The 10,278-nt window shown below is 31.7% G+C and overlaps 1 pseudogene; it reads left to right on the top strand.

Annotated features, from left to right (window-relative positions):
• Window positions 1–326: 326 nt before the first annotated feature.
• LOC149552655 (uncharacterized) lies at window positions 327–1,020 on the top strand (annotated as a pseudogene).
• Window positions 1,021–10,278: the final 9,258 nt, after the last annotated feature.

Here is a 10,278-nt window from a genome sequence, read left to right on the forward strand (position 1 = left end):
GTTGAAAGAGATAAAAATTATTTATGGGTGTCACGAGCCCATGCTCAAACCTCGTAAATAATATGCCATAGGGTACAAAAGATTACAACAAAAGAATTAATGATTGATAGCATTGAAATGTATAGCTTACTGCAGAAAAGCATGGACATGATTGTTTCCTTTGATGAAGACAACAGTTGACACAGAGATATAAATTACATTTTCAGAGAAATCGGTATGTAACAGCAGTGAATTCAGTTTCAAATAATACAAAATGTAACTGGAATCTATATATGTAGTAGATACAGCCTATCAACAAGTACCCACAGTGGAGGAGGAATTGTAACATGGTAATCAAGGACTGTGTCAACCAGATCTTTGCCTTCGGAAAAGCTGTCACAGACTACATCAAGAGACAAGGAAGAGTAGTGGATACTTTAGATGCAGTATTGGATGTGAGTGATGTTTATAATCAAGAGAAGGACTGATATGATCACCATTAGAAAAGGGTTTAATCATGATTTTGGACATGGTTTTAAAACAAAATTGAGTTCAACAGGCCTTGTTTATAAGCATTATGAAAGGGAGATAGTAGCTAAAGAACTTGGGTTAAGTCCAGATCATTTGGATGTTGAGAGTGTTTATCTTGCTTCATACAAAGGTTTTATGGAGGAAATTGACGTTGTTGACAATGGCATCAATCAGTATGGCACTAAAAGCCAGCTAGGTATATCAGTGATACATATTTGTCAGCAAAGGTTTCATGTATCAACCCTGATTAGATGAAGGAAAATACAGCTGAGAAGGAGGACCACTTTTGTCATTGTGCTATGATGGTTGCTGGTAAAGACTTTGGATATGTTGCACCATTATGCCAAATCTTGGTTACTTGGACACTCAATAGTTGCAGACTATATGAAGTTGCAGAATGACATTGATCCAAATGGAGAGATAATATTACTAAAGAGATATTGCCCATGGAAACAACATTATTTTCAGCTTGAGCCGAAATTAAATGAAGATAATAAAAAATGTCATTGAGTTAAGCCATTATACAGCAACAAAATGTTTCCAACAAATAAATTTTTTTTGCAGATTTGCACCTCTACTTGCAGGCAGCAATGAACAAGAAAAATTGGTAATGGGTTTTAATAGTGCCTCTCTTTTTTTAACATTGGAGGGAACAAATTTTGAAAATGACAAGAATAACAATAGGCAATAGCAAGAATGAGAAGATATGCAAAGAGGTTCTAGCTATGGATATGGAATCAACCGTTGGATCATCTACATTTCTCAACATGTCTGAGGGCTCATTCAAGCATAATTAGTTTGTGCCATTTACCTCTTCATTTGTCCCCACCACTTTCAGAAAAATAATTGATGAGTAAAGAGCTCGATTCAAGAGCAACAAGTGAAGGCAACATAGATTTGCAAGATAGTTCCAAGCAAAGTATCTAAAAGAAAAAACAAAACAAAATTCCCTGTCGCTGTGATGAGTTAAGAGATGAAAATCCATTTACGGCAATCACAATGGTGCTATGCGGCAAACAAAGTATGTACAGATCTGATATCAAGGAAGAGAGAAACATTTTGTTATACCTCTCTGTGGATGCAACAAATACTCCAGGTCATTATCTTCAAATGACAATGAAGCATTAAGAGAAGATGCAGCAGCAACAAATGCCAGCAAACTCCAACGACAAATCACCAAGGCGACATGTATAGAACCCTAGTTGTAGCTCTTCTCCTATTCCAAAGTGCAAATGCAAAGAATGGATATGTCTTTATGGTATAATAGTTTTGAAACCCTAGCCGCAGCCCCAAGTCACAATTCGTAACATTTGGAATCTGATGGAAGTGGACTATATCGGGTTTTATTAACCCATACCAATATTCATAAACTCATGTAATATTATTTGTTACTTTACTTAATATTAAGTAATATAAGAATATATCACTTGAAGCTTAAATGATATATTATTATTTTACTTAATATTAATGAGTTTATTTATTATTATTATTTTTTTTGAATTTGCAAACATTGTAAATAATAATAATTAGTTGATGGGTGATCCCACAATAATGGGTTCCACTTTTTGACCAATTTTGACTCTGAAATCAATATTTTTGCAACAAACGTCACGTTCAAGTGACTATATCTCCAAAACTATAAATAATTTCAAGATGACATAAACTAGTGATTTTGAGTACTTTGTTCCTACTTTGTAACCATATTTTTTAATCTAATTTTTTTTTTTTATTTATGTCAAATTTTTTTATCTCCTCCAAAAAGTGGTACATAATAAAATTCAATATTTTAAAAAGTGACAGTCCGTTTGACACACATAACTTTTTTTCTAGAAATGATAATGAGGTAATTCTTTCTGCGTTGGATTTGTAGCATCAATATCCAGTGTTTGCATTTGGTTTGATTTAATTTTGTTGAATATTGTATAGTTTATGAAGTTTTGAAGTGACATGAACCATAATTCAGACATACGTTCCGTTTGACACAGATAATTTGAAGTCAATTTATCATAAACCATTTTTATTTATTTTTGAATAGAAAAGTATCTCAATAAGCCAGTGCCTCCATATTTTTCAAATTTTTTTTGACCTAATTTACTAATTTTCCCGAGGTGTCAAAGTTGGTTGATGTTCAATCGGTAATGAACCTATAATGAGTTAAACTCATATTTGAAAGTCTTAATGATTAAATTATGTAATAAAATTATAGTCGTTGGAAAGCTTGCTCCGAGAAGCACATTTTGACATTTTTAATTTTACAGTAGGAGATCATTCTCCTACAATTATGGCAGTCAAAAGAGCAAAAAAAAGAAAAAAAGGTTAAATTTTTTGTGATTTTGCATGTTCGTGCGAACATGGCGTTTGCGTGAACACGTTTACCATGTTCGCGTGAACCTATGTGCGCGCGAACATGCAAATCATGTTTGCATGAACATATATATCACATATGTTCGCGCGAACATACGAAATATGTTCGCGCGAACATGATTAAAAAAAAAGTTCGCGTGAACACAGTAAGTGTGTTCGCGTGAACATATGGTAAACTCAATTTCTCATTTTGAATTTTTTTTTTCATTTTTGTTCGTCCCACTAAAGTGGAACCCATTATTGTGGGTTCACCCTGATGTCATTATAAATTAATTAATTATTATTAATTTGTGCAAATTTAAATTCAAATGATGAAGACCATTTTCAGATTTGGGGAAATAAGGAGTTGAAAAGTCAAAATGTGACCAGGTCTATGAAGGTGAGGTGTCTTTTTGACAATTGAAGGGTATTTATTGATTGTTGGAGCATTTTTAGGGCAGTTCTGAGTGAGTTATTGGATTCATTATGAGGCAGTGGAGTTTTCTCAGGGGTAGGACTTAATTTTGTGAGTTATTGAGTCCTTTTTTTTATGCTATCCTTCTACATTCAACCCAAGGAGGTAGGAAATTGTACTTAATGAGTTTTCTAACTCAATTTGGGGGGTTCTGATTGTGATGACTGAGTTTTGAGACATCTTTGGAGTCCTGAGCTTTGTTACAGAGTCTGTAATTCAACATTTTGAAGAAATAATGCTAGTGACAGTAGTGTGATTATGCCTTATGAAGTAAACTGGCAAGTTCTTTTTCCTTTCTACAAATTTTGTGTGTGTTTTGAACGATTTGATAAGTTAACCTGTGAATGTTTACATTATTCCTTGTTTTCTGTCTCATTCCAACACCTTTTTGTGGAAAAGTAAGTCTACTTGCAAGTTATGATATGTGTTATAGGTGAAATTAGTCAAAGTGAGATAATAATTTATCCTCTTTTGTAGTTTCAGTTTTGAAACCTTATCATAAATCACTTGTGCAAGCCTTTATAGGAAAATGTGCTTCATCTGTATTTCATAGAACTATAATCCTCTTTATTACATGTGTGTTACGTCTTCATAGTAACTTCTGGTGTATCACCTCTTTTCTTAGTTTAAGTTTTAGGGTTTAGGTTTATTTTCTACACTTTCTTATCTTTTCCCTCTAAGTTTTCATTAAGTTTTAGAGTGTTTCACTGAAAGATATAATAGGAGCCGGCCTAGAATCCGGAGGTTTCATTTCATTATCTAGTCTCACGTAATGAAATGACTCCCATGTTAAGTAAGGATTACTGAACATTGCCAGTTTAGTGGGGTGCAAATCCTGAAACTTAATAGGTATCTCAATGTGGAGAATCTTGGTAGATTTGGATAAGCTTCAGAGTAACATTGTCCATTGGACTCTTAGATGGATTTCTTCTACTAGGATATTGATTCTCCTAAAGGCTGTGGTGCAAGATCTCCTTATTTAGAGGTATTTTGTGTAGGTCCCTCTATCTAACTTTGTTAAGAATTTTGATTCTCTTTCTTGGCATTTTTTTTAGTAGGAAAATCTTCTTTCTTTTAAGTGGTGCTTAGTCAATTGGGAATTGGTATGTAGATCAAAGCATACGAGGGACCTTAGTCTTTGGTCTATTAGTGTAGTTGGAAAAGCCTTGATGACCAAGTTGTATTGAAGGTTGTGTACCTATGAAGACCACAATCGAGCCAAGATTCTTACCCACAGTTGTTGGAGTCAATTATTCAATTGTATATTGTCATTGATGTTTAGACGAATTTTAGTATTAATCGAACAATATAGAGTTTGCAATATTAACCTTGTATGTCTTAGTATTGACCGAGCAGTTGAGTAATGAAGACTTTCTAGTATTAATTGAGCATATGGTTACTGAAAGGATTTCTACTTGTAGTATTGACTGAGTGGTCGAGCAATGAAGAAGTCACAGTGTCAACCGAGTGTTCAGTTCTACTATTGACCAAGTGATAGCAGATTGAAATTATAAAATGTTTTATTAGTTGAGGCTGACTATTTGGATGTTTATTGATGTTTTGAAAGGGTTTACAAGCCAGATTTTTCTATCTTATGATATATAAAGAAGGTCAAATTGTGAGGGCAAGTTGGGTATCAAGATGAATATGAAAGAGATGGATATGTGAGTGAAGGCAAGGCAGAGCAGGAAAGTGTACAAGTTAAGCTGCAAAGAAACATCTAATTAGGAAGGATCTAAAGGTCAAGCCAGAACAAAGATTTGAATCAAAAAAGAAAGTTGTTTTTTAAATTCAGTCAAATTGTTGTTTCTTTCTAACCATTGTAACAATAAAGAAACCTTTTAAGAGAGTTGACTTAACAATGATTTTGTAAATCCTCTAACAAGGTGACATTTCTAGATTGAAGTGTTTGAAGACCTCTAACCAGACCACTCCTAATAGGGTGAACTAAATCCTCTAACAAGGTCATACTTAATAGTATGTTTTGTAACCTTTAACAAGGTTGGCTCCTAATAGGGCTCACTTCAGAAGAGTGAAAATTATTATGCCTAGTTGCAAGGTGGTTTTTCCCAAATTGGGTTTCCACATTAAATCTTGGTGTCATTTGTGTTCATGTTATTTACTTATGCTATATATGACTGCAACTAAGTCACTAAAGGATAAAACATATTAATACATCTTAAGATTGCTTTGTTAACCGAGCATCAATTATATTCTAGTGTTAACCGAGATATTCAATATTGTATGATAAGTGGGAGATTGTATAGACATCTAAGGGACAAGGATTTATTTTTGTGGTAACTAATTCACCCATCCCCTCTCTATTACTCCTCTTACATTTCCAACAATAACTATTTTCCTAATGTTAATAGACATAGTGTTCCTTGACTTGTTTTGATAGGAAAAGGATGATCTTGGTGACTCTTAAGAAAGGTGCACAACTTATTAAGGAAGGTGTATTCTAGATTTTTAATAAGGGTTCTCATTCTCTTTTTTGGTAAGACTCCTGAGATGGTCATCATCCTATTCTTTCTATATGCCCTTAACTTCATTCACTTTGTGATAATTTTTCTAATATTGGTTGGGTCAATAAGGGAACTTTTAAAACCATAAAAAATCACGGTTAGTCTAAGAAGGCTCATAGAAAGATCCACATGAATAGTGTCCCTTAGGTGGTTTGGATGAGGATTGTATTGAGTTGGCTAAAGCCTTGGAGAGAGACTATGTAGTTCCCTTAAAGATAGAGATGTTTTGGCTTGGGGTTCCAACTCAGAAAGTAAATTTATAATTATTACAAGGAATGCTTTATTAGATGAGTAAACACAAGGTCTAGATGGTGTGAACTGGTGGAAGAAGGTTTGGAATAGTTATTCTTGTCCTAAATGTAATTCTTTCTTATGGCTAATTGTTCAAAGGAAATGCATTACTTGGGAGAACCTTCAAAGGTATGAATTTTAGGGCCCCTACATCTATATTATTTGGGTGATTAGTGAAGAATGAGACTCTCATGTGTTTTCTCAATGCCCTTTCTCTAGAGAGATATAGGTAGTGGATGACATGAAAACATGCTTATATTCACACTACCCCTTGGTTGAATTTTGAGAGCATGGGAAGACCTCTAAAAAAGACATTTTTTACAAGTTGTTTTTTGTTGTTAGGTTTTCTCTCATAATTTGGAATCTTTAGTTAGAAATGATCATAGGGCTTTTAGTGATACCAAATTGGAGAGTCCTTAGTTGTCATAGAAGATAGTTAGTAGGCTCCAAGAGACTATTTATGCAAAGTGTGATATGAAAATGTGTATCTTAGTGATTGTATTGTGAAGAATTTGAGTTTGGGTTATAGTAAATAGGGTTGCACTATGGAAAAAATGCCTCTTCAAAGTAAGTAGAGGGTTTGTAGAAATGGAAGTTGGAGTCCTCCTTCATATGGTGTCTTAAATAATGGAAATGATAGAGGTATTTTTCCTTCTTTATTTACAAAGGATGCCACTTTAATAATTTGATGGAGGCTTGATGTAGAGCATCTTACAAATCAACCAATCAATGGGATACATTCTGATCCCTTCAAAATCCATTAAATAATTTCATTAATTAGAGGCATCTCATGAGGAAAAACAAAGCATTTTTTAACACTAAAACATCAACCTTTCTCGTTTAGATATCTTGATTTCTATATTTGATTCCATTGTTCATAACTTTGGTTCTAGACATCTTCTTGAAAAACCCTTTGGTGGAATTGTTCCAAATTAGGAATAATAAAATATATCCAAAGATGATACCCATAAAATAAACCAATTACAAGTTATGTTGTCTTCACCAAGACCCATTTTCTCTATCATAAATCAGAAGTAAAACTAGTAACCCTGCCTATGACATTATATATATTTCACAAAACAAATTCAAATAACCCCAAAAAAATTCAAAACCATCCATTTTTGAGTCTAGTTTCCAAATCTGTAAGCCATTAATTTTTTCAATACATAAATCAATGTATAATCACAAATCTTTGCCTTTAACACCATTGAAGTCATTTAAAAACTAGTTTTCACTCAAATACTCATAACTATCACAAATCTGCATAAAACCAACTTAAACCAAAATAAAATGAAGGATAATTCACATATATTTCCAATGAATATTATTAGAGGTCTTGAGTCTCCAAGATGTGTTTGTACCAAATGTTGCAACATGACTGTATTTAGGGAATCTCAAATCTGCAAATACCCATTTTCACCAAAATGCTCATAACTTATTCATTTCTTTATAAAATTGAACCAAACTAAAAGAATGAGAAGAAGGATTCATCATTCTATCTATCCATTACTATATTACATGGTTTCCATGCTGTACAAGGCCGTACAATTCCTAGAAACAACACTAAAACAAAAAAACCAATCAAAACAACAACAATAAAATACACCAAAAACGTATCAAAATATTTCATCTTCTCAAATCTCATTTGGTTCAACCATAAAATGGTATTTATATCCATTTAACAGTTAGAAAACTTCCTAACTACTCCCAAGACCAACCATATACATTTTTACATCATTTTTATATTGTTAGCAACTTTCTCAATGTTGCATTTTACAACTTTTTATGCAACTTTTACATTTTTGACAAAATGACTTCAAAACTTTTTCAAACCTCTTTATACATATCCAAATGGAACATTTAAGACCTTTTATAATTCTTTCACCCTTCCATGGGTTTTTTACACAAATTTGACCTTGTAAACCTAAACATAACCTATTTGACAATTTAAGCAATATTGTGCACAAACTTACATTTCTTATCAACACCTTTACAAATGAATTCAAAATAAATCAATACATAATATAATTGACTTTAAATGACTCAAATGGATTTAAATATCTCAAATAAGGAATCTTAACTTTCTCATGTTCTTGTACTTTAGGTGATCCTACACCAAGGCTCCTATTGTTAATATTATTGAAAATTAAGGCTTTTATCTAGGATGTAGGAGGATTGCTTGTGAGTTAATATCTCAAATCATTATGGATATGTTGAATGAATATTATTTATGGATGATGTTAGTTAGAAATTATTCATTTTAATAGTTTGATAAATTTCAAGTTTGATACCTTAGAGAGTGGAATAGACTTGTGGATTTCTTGGCCAAGTTGGCTTAAAAGAATTATTGGTTGGGATATTGATGAGGTGAATGGTTTACCTCATGATTACCTTGAGACTTCCAAGAGGTTAATATTGGAGAACAAGTGTATGTAGAGTTTGTGTTGGATTTGGTGGTTATTTTTTGGGAACCTTTTATTTTCTTGTTCTATCTCAGTTGGTCTGAGGCTTATGCTTTGTATCTTTTAATTTAATTGAATAAATATATACCCTTTTTGAAAAGGAATAAAACAATATTTATAGTAATTTATATTGTGTAGATCTATCTCTCCCTCTTCCTCATCTTCTACTCTCTCCCCCCTCTTCTCTATCCATTTATCTCCCTTCCTTTCTCTATCTCTCCATACAAACACACAAATATATTATTCTCACTAGTCATCTCTAAAATTATCTTCTCCTTATCTTTATCTCTTTATTTCTCCTTATACTTTGATCTCACCATCCATGTCTATATATTTTTATACCTCTAGCCATATATATATATATATATATATATCTATCTTGTTATCTCCCTATCGTTCTCCCCAAATATTTATATCTATCTCTATACCCATCTCTATTATTCTTTTTGCATTCTCCCATCTTCTCTCTTTCTCTATCTTGATCTCTAATTCTATCTTTATATCTCCCCTACTATATCAACATACATACATACATACATATACATACATACATACATACATATATATATATATATATATATATATATATATATGTATGTATATATACATATATATATGTATATACATATATATACATACATATATATATACATATATATACATACATATATATATACATACATATATATATATATACATATATATATATATACATATATATGTATATATATATATATATATATATGTATATATATGTATATATGTATGTATATATATGTATATATATATATGTATGTATATATATATATACGTATATATACATACATATACATATATACATACACACACACACACACACACACACACACACACACACACACACACACACACACACACACACACACACATATATATCACTTTCTCTCTCCCTTTACCTCTTCCTATATCTCTATATATATATCCCTTCGTCTCTTTACCTTCACTTATGTCTCCTTATCTCTCCATCTATTTATATCCCTATATTTATTTCTTCTTGTACTTCTATGTATCACTTTTTGTCTCCATTTTATCTCTCTATCTCTTCCTCTCTCATCCCCTCCTCATCTCTCCCTCTCTTTTTTTAATATTTTATATCTCTATATACCCCCTCGTCCCTCTCTCTCACTCACTCAATGATAAAGATTGACTATCTTTCTAATTTAGTGTTTTAGTTTTTGTCATGTTTGGATCTTTATAATTTGATCAATATTTAATTTAAAGCTATTTAGTTCTCCATTGAGACCTTTCATTAGACAAAAATCATCACTCAATAAATGGTCTACCAATTTATTTCACAAACTATGCAAATAAATGTAAAAATTGATCAATTTATTTTCCTAGTTGAGTATCACATTAAAGGTGTGAATGGTAGTACTCATTTATCTTCAAACAAATACACACATTATTTAATAATATATATTAATCAATTACATAAGATGAGCTATTATCACAATACTACAATGGTAAGTACTTATCACGAGCTACATGGCACTTGTTTATGATAATTTATTTCTTATTTAATTTATTTTTTGAAATATAATTAATATTAAATGTATATAATTTATTAAAAAAATAAATCGTAATTTTAACTACTACAAAGTAGAATTACATTGTTTACAAAAAAATGTAGGGG

This window comes from Cupressus sempervirens, chromosome 6 (genome assembly GCF_028749045.1).
Source record: "Cupressus sempervirens isolate cs-2001-9-10 chromosome 6, ASM2874904v1, whole genome shotgun sequence".
Lineage (NCBI taxonomy): Eukaryota > Viridiplantae > Streptophyta > Pinopsida > Cupressales > Cupressaceae > Cupressus > Cupressus sempervirens.